Source organism: Malaclemys terrapin, chromosome 10 (genome assembly GCF_027887155.1).
Source record: "Malaclemys terrapin pileata isolate rMalTer1 chromosome 10, rMalTer1.hap1, whole genome shotgun sequence".
Taxonomy (NCBI): Eukaryota; Metazoa; Chordata; order Testudines; family Emydidae; genus Malaclemys; species Malaclemys terrapin.
In genome coordinates, this window is record NC_071514.1 from 52913466 (window position 1) to 52930808 (window position 17343).

Here is a 17343-nt window from a genome sequence, read left to right on the forward strand (position 1 = left end):
GATCATAATTGGTCCCTTCTGACCTTAAAGTCTATGAGTCTATGAGTCTATGAGAGAGAGAGGGCGAGACGTAGACACATACTTTGTGTGTGAGAGAGAGAGAGAGAGAGACGCGCATTGCCCCTTAAAGTACACTGACCCCACTCTAAGTACACTGTTTTTAAAGTAGATCAGCAAGTTGAGACAGCAGCTGCTGCCAGCAAGCTCCCTCAGCCTAAAGGGGGCATAGAAAACTTTTATAAGTTTAAATGTACTGATATATGGTGGTGGGAACAGTAGAGAGAATGAATGAATGAATTCTCAAAAAGAACAGGAGTACTTGTGGCACCTTAGAGACTAACAAATTTATTTGAACATAAGCTTTCGTGGGCTACAGTATGCATCCGAAGAAGTGGGTTGTAGCCCACGAAAGCTTATGCTCAAATAAATTTGTTAGTCTCTAAGGTGCCACAAGTACTCCTGTTCTTTTTGAGAATTCATTCATTCATTCTCTCTACTGTTCCCACCACCATATATCAGTACATTTAAACTTATAAAAGTTTTCTATGCCCCCTTTAGTCCTGGGAGTACAGGATGTACAATATATATTAGAATAATGTATCATCTTTTTGATGATTCTTCTGAGAATATATTAAGATGAAATTTGATGAAGACAAGTACAAAGGACTTCACTTAGGAAGGAAAGCAAAACTATAAAATGGGTACTAACTGTCAAGGTGGTAGTACTGCTGAAAAGGATCTGAGAGTTATACTGAATCACAAATTGAATATTATTCAAAAAAGTGATGCAATTGCAAAGAAGGCTAATATCATTCTGAGGTATATTACCAGGGAGTGTCATAGGGACAGGATGCAGAGAAAAAATTTCTAGACACCATTAATGACTGCTTCTTGTAGCAGCTAGTCTTGGAACCCACAAGGGGAGAGGCAGTACTTGATGTAGTCCTAAATGGTGCAAAGGATCTAGTCCAAGAGATTAATATAGTTGAACTGCTTGGTAATAGCAACCATAATGTAATTAAATTTAACATCCTTGTAGGGGGGAAATACCAACGAAACCGACCACAGCAGCATTTAACTTCAAAAAGGGGAACTACACAAAATGAAGAAACTAGTTAAAGGGAAATTAAAAAGAACAGTCACAAGAGTGAAATGCCTGCAAGTTGCATGGAAACTTTTAAAAAATACCATAATAGAGGCTTAAACTAAATGTATACCCCAATTTTTTTAAAAAATGCCAAAAAAATGCCACCATAGCTGAACAACAGAGTAATAAGTGGTTACAGACAAAAAGACATCCTTTAAAAATTGGAAGTAAAATCCTACTGGGGAAAATAGAAAGGAGAATAAACTCTGACAAGTCAAGTGTAAAAGTATAATCAGGCAGGCCAAACAAGAATTTGAAGATCAACTAGGAAAAGACACAAAAACTAAGAAAAAAAAAATTTAAGAACGAGAGAAGCAGGAAGCCTGCCCAACAATCAGTGGGGCTACTGGATTGCTGAACCAACAGCATATACACATGCTGTAGATTCCTGTTTTATCATATTTTATATTTAAGCTTTGGTGTAATAAAGTCAGGTGAAAATCAGGATTGTTGAAGTGGAATGTATATCCAATGCAGTGTTCAATCAAATCTAGTGCAGATAGTTTCTGTAACCAATCTACCCCTATAAATTACTAAATGTTTGGTAGACATAGAATCATAAAATCCTAGAAATGTAAGGCTAGAAGGGACCTCAAGAAATCAACAAGTCCAGCCTCCTGCGCTGTGGCAGGACCAAGAAAACCTCCTAACCCATCCCTGACAGGTGCTTGTCCAGCTTGTTTTTAAAAGCTTCCAAAAATGGGGACTCCACAACTTTGGAAACCTATTCCAGAGTTTAACTACACTTGTAGTTAGAAAGTGTTTCCTAATATCTAAGACAAGTCTCCCTTGCTGCATATTAAACACATTACTTCTCATCCTAACTTCAGTGGACATGGAGAACAATTGATCACCATCCTCTTTATAACAGCCCTTAGCATAGCTGAAGTCCCTGATCATCACTGTAGGGATTGGGGAGGATTCAGTACAACACTGAACAATTGTGCAGGTGCATATCCTTGCAAAACTGTCATGAAAATTTACTAGCCCAAGGACCAAGTCTGTTTGCCAACTCTAATACATGACAATGTTAAAAATAAGGATATTTTGCTTGCCTGTCAAAAAATCAGCCTGGGAAAATAATCTTGGCATAAGGCTGATCATGTTGCTACGGTATAACAGATCTTGTGTTCCTACATGACATGGACACTCATTCATTTTACAGACTGAGTGGTTCTAATGGCAAAACTAGACAGTGTCCTCAGTTCTTCGTGTATATGTAACAAGTATCTGTCCTCAGTTCTATCAATGTTTTTTATAGTGCCCATCAGTGTAGCACCTAACACAGTATTTTAAATGTCTTGTGATACAGGAGGGCCAGGGAGCAGTGGGAGAGGGGAGATATATAAGCCCTAGGCTAATTAAGGCTAGGGAGGGTTGCTACAAGTTAATTGGAGCACCTGTAGTCAATTAAGGCCCTGACAGGAACCTAATAAAACCCATTGCTTCAGGCAGTCAGGGTGTGTGAGGAAGGAGAGAGGACTGGAGTTTGGAAATATATTGCTGAGATTTGAAAGACCAGAGAACCGAAGGAAGGGAGACCCTGCCCCAGCAGGGCAGGGAAACTCCCTCCCCCAGTGTCAAGGACCGAGGGTAACCCTATCCAAGGAGAAAAGGGTAAGAAACCCGCAGGGGTTGAGAGGGGCTGGGGCTCAGAGTGAGGAGCAAACCCAGACCCCTCTCCCGCTTCCCTCCTCTAACACCTTCCTGAGCCACTAGCGGGGCCCTCAGTGCCCCAAGAGCATAGGCAAGGGTGATATCTTAGCCCCCCACCAAGAAAAGTGTGGGACCCACCATACCAACATCGGCCATTTTTCACAGTCTTTTATTCTGTTATTCTCAACTAATCCAAGCTCTGAATTTCAATAAATTGGCAGTTGCCTTCTCTCTTCAACCTCTGCTGTGCTACAAAACAAATACGCTTTGCCAGAAATAGTCCTGTTATATAATGGTCTCTCAGTGGGTATCTTTGTGTGGAAATAAAGATTGTACAAAGGTTACCAATCAATTTAAGCATCATCACTCTTCTTATAACAACAATCATCTTTGTAGTACTTGGTTTCCAATATTTCCATCTTGCAAATAGTAATAAAACCCCAATCTGTTTCTGAAGTTCAAGTATTTATTAAGTGACTTTATAACACTGTTTGGTATAACTTAGTACAGCCCTGATTTTTCACTATGATATTTTTACGGAGGTGCAGGTCACAACTTTGTGACAAATTTGAGTTGATGTGTTAAATAATGTCCTACTCAGAGATCAGGCTGGCACTGAGTTATATAGAAGAACTTTGTGAAATTCACAGGAATTTCAGGAGAAGTTAGTTCGTTCTCTCTATTCTCAGCAGAGGATCCTGAAGAAATGCTCAGTCTAACAGACCTCCAAGGGGGCTCATCACAAAATATAAATACTGAGGATTTGATTTCTCTAGAGTTAGCTAAAATATAAGCTAACTGGAACTCCTGCTACATCTCCTGCAGAAAAAAGAACTGCTGATTCTCAGTCCTGTCTCATCAAAATATCGGCAGAGATGGTCGAGGGATTCAGACAATGAGAGAATCACGTCCATTAATGCACACAAAAGCACAGAGCTTACGTGGACAGGATGAGTGCTGAGCTCTATCAGTCAGTAGTGACACACTAATCACCACGGTCCAGTTTAAGTTGTCAGAATTGCCTTTGTACTTGTGTTCTGTATAGTGGATTGCAGCATTCCAGAACAGCCCAACTTACTGGGTGCCTATCCATTACACAAAATATGAACAAAATCTTCTAGGATGCTTGTTTTCATCCAGATTCAGAAATAAATTCTGTTAAAAAGACTGCACGATCAGAAGCAGATGCAAGTGGGAAATTGGATCAATGTAAAATTCAGCTGATCCTTTCCATGTTAATACTTCAAAAATGTGAACAATATCTTAAACTACAATGTAAGTATAAAAACGGTGACCTTAACAGAGGGTTAGATGTTGGGGGACATGGAAAATTACAAAAAGGTTGACGGAGCAACAAGAAGGAAATCAGCGGGGGAATCTGATGAACACTTTAGATGTCTGTACAGAAGTGCAAGGAGTATGGGGAATAAACAGGAAGAACTGGAAGTATTAGTACATAAGCTAAATTATGGTTTAATTGGCATCACAGAGACTTGGTGGGGTAAGTCTTATGACTGGAATTTTGGTAAAAAAAAAGAGTATAGTTTGTTCAGAAAGGACAGGCAGGGAAAAAAGAGAGGAGGGGTTGCATTATACATAAAATATATAGATTTGTTCTGAGGTCCAGAAAGAGGTGGGAGGCAGACCACGTGAGAGTACCTTGGTAAAGATAAAAGGGTTAAAAAATAGGGGTGATGTCATGGTGGAGGTCTATTCTAGAACACTAAATCAGGAAGAGGCATTTCTAAAACGAATAACGGAAACATCCAAAAACACAAGACCCGGTAGTAATGGGGGACTTTAACTACCCAAACATTTGTTGGAAAAGTAATACAGCAAAACACAAAATCTCCAATAAGTTCTTGGAATGTATCAGGGACAACTTTTTGTTTCAGACAGTGGAGGAAGTAACCAGGGGGGGTAGCCATTTTAGACTTGATTCTGACCAAGAGGGAAAAATTGCTAGCAAATCTGAAGGTGAAAGGCAATTTTGGTGAAAGTGATCATGAAATGATAGATTTCAAGATTTTAAGTAAAGAAAGGTGTGAGAGCAGCAAAATAAGGACAATAGACTTCAAAAAAAGCTGCCTTTAACAAATCCAGAGAGCTGGGATGTAAAGTCCCATGGGAAGAAGATCTAAGGGAAAAACGAGATCAGGGGAGCCGGCAGTTCCTCAAGGGAACAATAGTAAAGCACAACTGCAAACTATTCTGATGCAAAGGAAAGGTAGGAGGAGGCAATATGGCTCCACCAGGAGCTCTTTAATTACCTGAAAATCAGAAAGGAATCCTACAAAAAGTGGAAACATGGTCAAATTGCTAAGGAGGAGTACAAAAGAATAGCACAAGTACGTAGGGACAAAATCAGAAAGGTTAAGGCCCAAAATGAGTTATAATTGACAAGGGACATAAAAGGCAATAAGAAAAGGTTCTTTAATACATGAGGAGAAAGACAAAGGAAAGTGTAGGTCCTCTACTTAGCAGGGAAGGAGCACTAATAACTGATGACATCAAGAAAGCTGAAATGCTTAATGATTATTTTGCATCAGTCTTCACTAAAAAAGTTAATGATGACCAGATATTCAACCCAATTAATACTGACAATCAGGGGGAAGGAATGCAAGCCAAAATAGGGGGAAAAAACAGGTTTAAGAATATTTAAATAAGTTAGATGTATTCAAGTCAGGCGGGCCTGATGAACTTTATCTTAGGGTACTTAAGGAACTAGCTGAAGCAATCTCGAAGCCATTGATAATTATATTTGAGAACTGCTGGAGGACAGATAAGGCCCCAGAAGAAGGGCAAACGTAGTACCTGTCTTTAAAAGGGGGAACAAGTAAGACCCAGGGAATTATAGACCAGCCAGCCTAACTTACTAGTGGAAAGATACTGGAACAAATTACACTGCTTTATAGCCAAAATGCTTCTGAAATAAATGTTGTCAAACTTTACTAATTCTGGGTCACTGAGAACGAAAATTATGCTTAAAATTGTTGATTGGCTCTAGTTTTCAAGATATGCTATTGGGTCAGTATATACGACCCTTGACTTGGGAATGACAGAGGATAAGTGAGTTATAAAGGGAAGGGATCTCAATTTAAACCAGAAATGACTAAAATACATCTTTGACTGGATCTATGAATAAATCTATGACTGGGTTTGGACAGTACTTGCTTTTTAGGCAAAACAATGAATGATGCAATCTGAAGCTGGTATTGCATCATACATGATATGAATTGCATCATGTTATTCCTAGAAGTCATGGATGATGCAACCATAATGAAGCTTACATCACTCTGCTGAACAAATTGCCCTATATCAGCTCTAGAAATCATACAGTGTCGTGCTCTCTTATCTGTCAGTGTTTGATTTTGCAAAGGGACACACTTCTGTTTAGCCAAAGTGAGCAGAGATGCCTCGTACTTGTGTGAACAGTGCAGATAACTTCTGCTATGTTTGTGGTGAAGTGACTTTTGCAGCACAAAAGCGCAGTATAACCACTATGGTTAAGAAAGCCTATCGCCTTTATTTTGGCTGCAAAATTGGAGATCAGGACAAGAGGTGGGCCCCACACATATGCTGCAACACTTGTGCAACAAATCTTCGCAGGTGGTTGAATAGGAAAAGGAAATCTATGCCTTTTGCAGTGCCAATGATTTGGAGAGAGCCAACAGATCATACCAGCAATTGTTACTTCTGCATGGTGCCTCCAGTTGGGAAAGGTGTGTCGAAGAAAAAGTGGACTGTGCATTATCCAAACATTCCATCAGCTATACGCCCAGTACCCTACCGAGAAGGACTGCCGGTTCCTGATGCACCAGAATCATTCTCACTTGAGTCAGACGAGGAAGAGGATGAAACTTCTGGTCCTGAACCGTCAATGTCACAGGACCCACATTTTCTCCCATCCTCCTCCTCTGAACCACACCTCATAACACAAAGTGAAGTGAATGACCTTGTCAGGGATTTGGAACTACCCAAGAGTAAGGCAGAGCTGTTGGGCTCCAGACTACAGCAGTGGAATCTCCTGGCAGGTGATGTTAGGGTTTCCATGTTCCGTGACCGTCAAAAAGGATCTTGTCCCATTCTTCTTCATGGAAGGTGATCTTGTAGCCTGCAACAACATCGATGGTGTGATGGCAGCCTCAACATCGTTCACAATCCAGATGAGTGGAGCTGTTCATTGATTCATTGAAGACGAGTCTTAAAGCTGTTTTACTTCATAATGGCAATGTTTTGCCATCAATTCCAGTTGGTCATGCAGTCCATATGAAGGAAACCTATGACATGAAACAACTTTTGAGGTGTATAAACTATGCCAACATCAGTGGCAGCTTTGTGGCGATTGGAAGGTTGTTGCTCTCTTGCTTGGTCTGCAGACTGGATACACAAAGTACTGCTGTTTTCTCTGCGAATGGGATAGTCGTTCAAGAGATTTCCACTACATCAAGAAAGATTGGCCACTCCGACAGTCATTGGAGCCTGGGAGGAAAAGTGTTCAGCATCCACCACTTGTTGAATCAAGGAAGATTTTGTTACCACCCTTACACATCAAGCTGGGTCTGATGAAGAACTTTGTCAAGGCCATTGACAAAACACAAGCAGCTTTCAAGTACCTCCATGGAAAATTTCCAAGGTTAAGTGAAACTAAGATAAAGGAAGGTGTCTTTGTTGGTCCTCAGATTCGTGAACTTCTTCGAGATGATGCATTTGACTATGCACTGCGTGGCAAGGAAAAGACGGCACGGAAAGCCTTCCAGTTAGTGGCAATACATTTTCTCGGAAACAACAAGGCAAACAACTACAGGTTGTTGGTGGAAAACCTCCTCAAGGCATACAAAAGCCTTAGTTGCAACATGTCACTAAAGATACATTTTTTGCACTCTCATCTAGATTTTTTTCCACCGAACTGCAGAGCAGTGAGCGATGAGCACAGCAAGCGATTTCACCAGGACATTACAGCAATGGAGAAACGCTATCAGGGCAAATGGAGGCCATCAATGCTTGCAGACTATTGCTGGACAGTGACAAGAGATGCTCCATTTAATGAATACAAGAGACAAGCCAAGAAGCGCCGAGTAGACACTGAATAGGACTAAACTATGTACATAATAGTTTTTTGCCTTTTGTTTCATAATCAATTTTATTTATATAACCCTTTTGCTGATTTTTAAAGTGTTACATAAACAGGACAGGTGAAATATTATCATGTAAAGCAACCATAAACACATGAAAAGACCTAGGTTTACAATTTATGATTAAAATTCTACTATCTATACAATATACATAGACATAAAATGTAAAAACTTAAATATCTTAGAAACAGTAGCCAATCAGTTGTTTTAATTATCATATTTGAATTCAGCACATCAAAATACATAATAAATAGCACATTTTATCTCTGAAGCAGACGACTTCTCAAAAATTGTAGACCAGTGTTATTAAACAATTTATTTGTAAGCACTTGGAGGATATAAGGAATAGTCAGCATGAACAAATCATGCCAAACCAACTTAATTTCCTTCTTTGATAGGATTACTGATGTAGTGGATGCGGGGAAGCAGTAGATGTGATATACTTTGATTTTAGAAAGGCTTTTTACACAGTTCTGCATGACATTCTCATAAGCAAACTAGGGAAATGAGGTCTAGATGAATTTACTATAAGGTGGGAGCACAACTGGTTGAAAGACTGTACTCAAAGAATAGTTATCAATGGCTTGCTGTCAAATTGGGAGAATGTATCTAGTGAGATCCTGTGCAATCAGTCCTGTGTATGGTATTATTCAATATTTTCATTAATGATTTGGATAATAGAGTGGAGAGGATGCTTATAAAATCTGCAGATGACACCAAACTAAGACAGGTTGCAAGCACTTTGGAGGCCAGGATTAGAATTCAAAAGGACCTTGACTGGTCTGAAATCAACAAGATGAAATTCATTAAAGACAAGTGCAAAGTTCTACACATAGGAAGCAAAAATCAACTGCACAATTGCAAAATGAGGAATAACTGTCTAGGTGTGGGGGTTATAGTGGACCATAACTGAATATCAGTTTTCAATGTGATGCAGCTGCAAAAAACGCTAATATGATTCTGGGATGTTTTAACAGTAGTGTTGTATGTGAGACATAGGAGATAATTGTCTCAATATATTCGGCACTGGTGAGGCCCCAGCTGGTGTACTGCATCCAATTCTGGGCACGACAATTTAAGAAGGGCGTGGACAACTTGGAAAGAGTCCAGAGACAAGCAACAAAAGTGATAAAAGTTTGAGAAAACCTGACTTATGAGGAAAGATTGAAAAAACTTAGCATATTTAGTCTTGAGGGAAAAAAGACTGAGGAGGGACCTGATAACACTTTTCAGATATGCTAGGGGCTGTTATAAAGAGGATAGTGATCAGTTCTCCCTGTCCACTGAAGGTAGGACAGGAAGTACTGGTTTTAATATGCAGCAAGGGGGACTTAAGTTAAATATTAGGAAACACTTTCTGACTATAAGGACTGTTAAGCTCTGGCATAGGCTTCCAAGGGAGGTTGTGGAGTCCCCATCTTTGTAAGCTTTTAAAAACAAGCTGGACAAACACCTGTTAGGGATAGTCTAGGTTTACTTGGTCCTGCCTCAGTGCAGGGGGCTGACTTGTTGACTTCTCAAGGTCCCTTCCAGCCCTACAGTGCTATGATTGTATGAACTGATTACCCAGAAACACAATCACATAACAAATGTCCTGTTTGAGGTGTTCTAATTATTCACTCATGGATTCCCACTAAGGACTTGGAAACCCATTGCAAATTATTTAACTTTGAAATGAGCGAGGTGCTGAGCACCCTCACACAGAGAATGTTAAGGGCATCGATGCCGACTTCGTGGGTGCTCTGGGGCTCTAGCACCCACAGGAAAAAATAGTGGATGCTCAGCACCCACCAGCCGCAGCTGTTTGGTGGCACTGCCAATCAGCTGTTCGGCAGCTCTGCAGATCAGCTGTTCGGCGGGGCTGCTTATCAGCTGTTCAGCAGCTGGGGAAGGCACTTGGGGGAAGGTGGAGAGCTGCAAGCGGTGGGTGGGCGGGGGCCTCAGGGAAGGGTTTGGTATGAGGGCAAGGCCTCAGGGAAGGGGGCAGAGTGGGATGGGAAGAGGTGGAACAAGAGTGAGGCCTTGGGAAGGGGTGAAGTGGGGGCAGGGCCTCAGGATGGAGCGGGGGTGGAGCACCCCCAGGGAAAAATAAAAGTCAGCACCTAGGGTTAAGGGCACCCAACACCTTACAGCAGATATTCAACCCATCACAAGACCAGGCAGTTTGTGAACAAACAGTACAAACGAATGAAAAAAAATAATTATCATATATTTTGTTCATTTATTATAACAACGGCATATTAATTGGAATAATTTAGTGGTACTTTTATAGCTGCATAGATATTAAAACCAGAAGGGACTCTTATATATGACCATCTAGTCTGACCTCCTGCATAATGCAGGCCAGAGAATTTTACCCAATAATTCCTGCATCAAATCCACAAGTTCTCCTTGAGCTTGAGCAGATCTTTGAGAATGCTCTAGAAAGACTTTGTGTGATGAGAATCCCCCACTTCCCTTAGGAAGTTCTTTCAATGGTTAATTATCCTCACTGTTAAAAATTTGTGCTTTTTCCTAGTTTAAACTTGGTACTTAGAAAGTACAGTAATAGGCAGTATAGAACTACCTCGAGAAGCTAGACAGATGGATACTTTATGGTCATACTTCACAATATACCAGTCTGTGTTTTGTGATATAGTTTGTAAAAATAATGACATCTTATGGCCTGAATTTTTTCAGTGGCTGCATACCTTAATTCCCATTAAAGTCAATAGAAGCTGCAAGTGCTCATACTGGTGATGAAATCTTTCAGGGAAGTGGGAAGAGAGATTGAAATGTTCTGTGTGACTTATAAGATATGTGACTTATTGAGGTTCTACTGTATATATCCAAGTATTACAATGCTCCTAGGTATCAGTCGTGTAAATACTTAGGTATGTAAGTTGACACATGAGTGGCTCCATTGAGTTTAATGAGAGTACACATGTGTGAGTCTTGCAGGATTGGGGCATCACAGATGAAAGTTGGGCTGCTGACTCTCTTGAGTCCCTTTAAAAATCCCAACATAAATTTTTTTAAAGAAAAATATGGTCTTGTCTTTCTTGTTTGATTTAAAGTTTCACTGAATTGAATTAGATTTTATTTTTTAGATCAAGTACTTATAAACTGCCAGTTTGATTTTCCCATAGTGTGTTTTTACCAAGTGCAGAAAACAGCATCTTAGGGAATCCAATAATTGTTATGGATCCAATCCATGTGTTCTCAAAGCTCTGATTTTATCATGGAATTAAACATGTTAATGCTAAATAACATATTTGATCCTAAAGTTTATCACTAAACCCAGGGCCTTTAATTTAAATGAGTCTCAGTGTTCACGCTCCAGTACCATTTTGGTTTACAATTGGATACTTTTAGCAAAATATTTATACTAGCTAATGAATCTGTAATGAAATCACTGTCAGTCTTAAATTATGCTGTTTTTCTTCCAAGCACTATGAATTAACTGAAAAGAAATAATTTACATGTGGCTATTAAATCAACCTGTCTACCAGACTTTTTTCTGAAGCCAATATGTATGTGTGAGAACCAATAATGCATCTGCTGAAAACAATATTTCAACTCAAACCAATATGTGGGTGTTCTGGCTGAGCTGGTTTAATTGAAACTAGGAAACTGGTTGCCGTTTTACTGAAAGCTATGTAGGAAAAGAGCTGAAGCTCCAGAAAGTCCATCCTATTCTCTCTCAGGGTGAACCTACAAGTATTGCATTGTAGCAAGTAACAACAAAGGCCCAGCTTGTGATAGGTATGTAGTCAATGGGAGTTAGGAGCCTAAACACCTTTGATGATGTGGGCCAAAATGTGGAACACTTTCTGTTATTAGAAGGTTGGCTGTGGGCTAGATAAATTCATGGAGGATAAGTCCGTTAATGGCTGTTAGCCAGGATGGGTAAGGAATGGTGTCTCTAGCCTCTGTTTGTCAGAGGGTGGAGATGGATGGCAGGAGAGAGATCACTTGATCCTTACCTGTTAGGGTCACTCCCTCTGGGGCACCTGGCATTGGCCACTGTCAGCAGACAGGATACTGGGCTAGATGGACCTTTGGTCTGACCCAGTATGGCCATTCTTATGTTCTTTTGTCCTTTGATTTCTTTAATAGTTAAAACAAGTGCCAACATAAAATAGCCCCTCTTGGCCTGAACAGTCTTATGGGATGTCTAGGCTTTGTGGATCACATATGTATTAAAGATGAGGGGATCTGCTGACTGCCCCCTTGAGCTCCTGGCAAGCTGCCAGTGATGACCTAGGTTGAGCACCCCTGAATTACTGAATGTTCATTAAACCAGGTCTTTGGAGCGGAGCCCGGAGCTGGAGCACGGACCAGGAGGTTTTTGCCCGGAGCTGGAGCAGAGCCGGAGGGGAGCAATTCAAAAATTTGATTGCTTCAAATCCCTGCATTAAACATCCATCGTTAAAAACCAGATTATCTTTATTTCAACCATGTGCCAGCTATATTAGAACATGTACGATACTCCTTATGTCAGTCTGTGAATCTGAACTAGTATGGTGTATTGCACGCATTGCTTTCCCCCAATACCAAAAAATGAAATCTAAACTTTCCCATTAATGGATATTCCATGCTCCTTCGAACCAGTACATTGCAACTTGCACTAGTTTGTGACTCCTCCTGGATTTAAGACCTGTAATCAATTTCTTCCCGAAAATGGTATTAATTTAATCTGTTATTGAATTTTGTCCTCATTTTGGATATCGGGCATATTGCTCTGACACCCACACACTTTGGGTATACGTGACAGAAGGAGGCGCCAGCGTCTGTGGAACAGGAGATAAAAAAGGTGACGACTTGCAGGGACAGCGGAAGAGTGTGCTGCTTTAATCCCATTAAGGAACGCTTACACAGCTTGCTGTCACTATGTATTTTAAAAATTAATTTGCAATAATAAGACATGTCTCTGGTTTTGATTCCTTTGTACCACAGTCTAGCACAAGTTCTAGTTTGTTGCTAATAACTCAGAGGATTGTGTACAAGACAGAGCAGAGGTGTGAGTGATAGTTTATTTCAATTTGAGTAGGATGAGCTATATGCCATAGATGATAGCAGTAGTTTTTTAATTAAAGGGAAAACGTGCTGGGCTTTCTTTCAGAGTGGTGGGCAAGAGCTTTGGAGACATAGACCCCATTATGTGTTATTGAGTTTGTGTCTGTAATCCCCATTTTCCGGTTCATCAAGCGGTTGCTCATATATAAAGAGAGAGCTCCCTTGCTGGGATCCTTTGGTTTTAGCATGAACCTTGTTTTTGTTGTTATAACGCACACATCCAAATGCCCGTCAGACAGTTTAAAGAAACAATTCACTATCTTGCTATATATTCATGACAAAAATTGTTTAAAAGTTGCTGCTCAATGGGGTAAGCGATGCAGTGGGTTAATGTACTGATAGTTCACCTGATGGATGGTTTCATCTTTAATTGCTATTGGAAATTAGGGGTGAGATTTTGAAAGGCACAAATGAAAGCAAGGTGCTCACCTCCCATTGACTTTCATTGCCCGGTGTGCTTTGAAAAATTCTCTAGAATATGGTCCAAACCACATTCTAATTAACCACATTAACTGACTCTGAATGGCAGAAAGCTGAGATTTCATCACTGAAAAACATTTTAAAGACCCCTTACACCCATTTAAGTGAGTGGGGGAGGAAAAGTCAATGGGGGACAAGGCGAAGAGAGACAGTATGTGTGAGGAGGGATTGAGGGGGGCCAAAGAAAGCAGTTGGGACTGAAGAAAGGAAGGAGCTGGAGGAGAAAAACTAAGATTTAGACTCTCTTCTCCCCACAAAGAACTTGCCATTTCAGAAGCAGCTTAGAGATATCCAGCCACTTACCATCTCTGCAGTCACTGTCTTAGCTGTTCCTACAACAGCATTCACCCTGGGATTCAAGGACCAAACGCACTTTCTAGCAGAAAAGCTCAGTGGGAATTGTTTGATAGTCTCAATTTCATTTTTACAAATGAAAATGGGTCAAAAGTGGCTGTTAGGCCACAAGCCACTGCTGGAGGAACAGGGGGGATATTGAAGGGGCAGAAAGGGTTCAGTAGTCCAGAAAAGGGGGGTGGTTTGCAAATAGTGTTTCTGAATGCATTAGACCAGGGGTGGGCAAACTACAGCCCTCAAGCCACGTCCGGCCTGTCAGAAGTTTTAATACAGCCCTCGAGCTCCTGCCAGGGAGCGGGGTTAGGGGTTTGCCCCACTCCGGCACTCCAGCCAGGTAGGAGGGTCGGGGCTTTCTGCACGGCTCCTGGAAGCAGCGGCATGTCTCCCCTCCAGTTCCTACATGTAGGGGCAGCCAGGGGGCTCTGCATGCTGCCCCCGTCCCAAGCGCTGCCCCCACACCTCCCATTGGCCGGGAACCACGGCCAATGGGAGCTGCAGGGGTGGCGCCTGCAGATGGAGCAACGCACAGAGCTGCCTGGCCAGCACCACACCTCCGCATAAGAGCCAGAGGGGGGACATGTCGTTGCTTCCAGGATCTACTTGAGGTAAGCACCACCCGGAGCTGCACCCTTAAGCCCGTCCTGTACCCCAATCCCCTGCCCCATCTCTGATCCTCCTCCTGCCTTCCAAACCACTCAGTCCCAGCACGGAACACCCTCCTGCACCCTGAACCCCTCATCCCCAGCCCCAACTTAGAGCCTGCACCCCCAGCCAGAGCCCTCAACCCCTCCTGCGCCCCAGCCCCCTATCCCAGCCCGGAGCACCCTCCTGCACCCCAAACCCTGCATCCCTAGCCCCACCCCAGAGCCTGCACCCCCAGCCAGAGCCCTCAACCCCCCCTGCACCCGAGCCCTGATCCCCCTCTCACCCTCCAAACCCCTCAGTCCCACCCTGGAACACCCTCCTGCACCCCAAATCCCTCATCCCCAGCCACACCCCAGAGCCCGCCTCCTCAGCTGGAGCCCTCCCCCTTTCCCCACATCCCAGCCCCCAATTTTGTGAGCATTCATGGCCCACCATACAATTTCTATAACCAGATGTGGCCCTCAGGCCAAAAAGTTTGCCCACTCCTGCAATAGACAGTAGATGGGGAAAGGTTTGAATCATGTTTTCCCTTCCTTTTTTGCTTACTCTTCATCCAGAAGTTGTTTTTTCCTAGAGGAAGGATACATTGTATACATTATGACAAAAAAATTTTAAAAGGCTTGTAAAAAAAAAATGAAATGTAAAATTAAGGAGCCGCACTCCAATAGCAAAAAGAAGAACAGGAGTACTTGTGGCACCTTAGAGACTAACAAATTTATTAGAGCATAAGCTTTCGTGGACTACAGCCCACTTCTTCGGATGCATATCTCCAATAGCAATGAGTCCTACCTGGCAGGGGATCAGTAGGTCATTACTTTGCTTTTTTGTTGGTTGTGCGCCAGAAGGCACTTGAAGAGTTAATACTGTAGGTCTCACTCCACCAGAAGTACAGCTGGCTAGAGTTCTCACTTTGAGTTGCTACTAGTAAAGCACTTGTGCTTACAATTATATTAGTCTGTATCACCAAACTGTCACACAGTTTGGTACAGTTGGCAGTCTGCTGAGAAGAGCACTGGATTTGAAGCATATGGTGTGTTAAGTGGAGGTCACAATGAAGGTGCTTTGGCAGAACGTATACAGTGACTATCTGCACTGTCCTTGACTCTGGCCAGTGCTACTAGACTTCAGGAGCACCAAATTAACACACAGCATTTTAAAAAATTGAAAGATAAGAGTTGCCTCTTAAAAAAACAAACTAGAAGCAAACAACTGGCATTTAATAGCAGCTGCATGAACCATTGTCGATGAGGTATTTGTACCCTGTATTGTATGTAGAGCACCAGATCCTGAGACCCTTACTTAGTTTTTACTGAGCCCTTACTAAGGTGTTTGCATAAACTAGGGCTGAATAAAATCTGACTCTAATGAATATTGAATAAATGGAAATGGTATTTGGTTCAAACTCAGTAATAGACAGTGCAGTAAATGATGGCCTCACATGGCTGTTACGGCAAATATAAATTCTAAATATTGTTAATCAATTCCATAACCTCACCAAACAATGTCTCAAGTGCCTCTCTTCTTTTATATTTTCTCAGTAACTTGGTAATATGATCATACAATTATGATAAAAACAGGCTAGCATTTATACATTTACCTGTAATTAGAAGTTGTAAAGGAATGTCAGTTTCCCACTAATCATAATTAAATGAGGACGTATCCATTTTCTAGAATGACATTTTGGTAATTAAATCTACCCTGAAAAGGTTTGCTTATCTTCTCCAAAATGATTAATTTGTTTTTGTTTCTAAATTGCACACTGCACAGGCTAAACCCTTATTCTGAGTGCTCTGGGCTTTGTGCCGGTACTGTTGACTGAGAAGGTTAGCATAAGTATTCTCTTCTGCCTGCAGGTAATGTTTGTTGACAAAATGACAGTTTTAAAATGGGGCCAGATCATCAGGTGGTGTAAATGGGATATCTCCATTTAAGTCAACAGAGCTACATCAGTTTACACAAGCTAAGGATGTGGCCCATAAATCACAATGAACAGTGAAACAAGTAGCCTCCCCAGGAACTAGAAGTCAGGCTTCAAACAAGCAGCCTGCCAGTCCTGAGTGAGGAGAGGCATTTGGTAGGTGAGAGAGGGGTGGGGTCCATTGCAGGTGCACAGGAGGATGATATGAATTGGCCAGAAGAAAGAGGAAAGAAGAAGATGATGTCATGGGAAGGGACTTAAAGGAAATGGAGCCTTTTTCTAACCTCCCACCCACCTCTTAACCCCTGCTGGGTCACCATAAGAATAGGCTATGCGGGAGTGAAAAGTGTCTGAGTCAGCCATGTCAGGGATAAAACAAAGTGGAGTTTCTAATTATGCAGCTTCCAACAGGTATTTGAATTATTATGCAGGTTAAAAAAGTCTCAGGTGTAAGCCAGAATGTGGCTCAACACCTGTTTGAAATTGAATTTCCGCTTAGCCCTAGCTGACCTAAGGGAATCCCTGGAGCATGAAAGATGTGATCAGAACAGCTGACCAACCTGTGACTCACTTCCTTGTGGAATATCATGAAAGGTAGCAAGCCTATGGGGGGCTGGGGCCAGGGATCTTATCAGGGATGGACAGAAGGAGTTGGATACTGATGATCTATTTGGGATGCAAGAGAGCCTGTTCGGGTTCACATGGCAGATTGGGGAGAGGGAATCGGGGACTGAGGGAAGAACTGATTGGGCTGGGAAAAATAGAGTGGTGGAAAATGGAAATCTCTAAGTATTTAGAGAAGTATCTGAACTGTGGGGAACTGCCCTATTCCTCCAAACATATTGGGGTTCACCCAGCACTATTTTCAATAACCTGAGGATATTACAGTGTGTTGTTCTGATCCATTATTAAATGTCTTTGTTATCGCTCATGTCAGACTGAGGTAGTAG

General features: G+C 41.7%; 1 protein-coding gene across 5 annotated transcripts in view; it reads left to right on the forward strand.

Moving 5' to 3' along the window:
* CLUAP1 (clusterin associated protein 1) overlaps window positions 1–17343 on the forward strand; it is a 214338-nt gene that overhangs the window by 163489 nt on the left and 33506 nt on the right. The gene's annotated exons all lie outside the window — the stretch shown is intronic.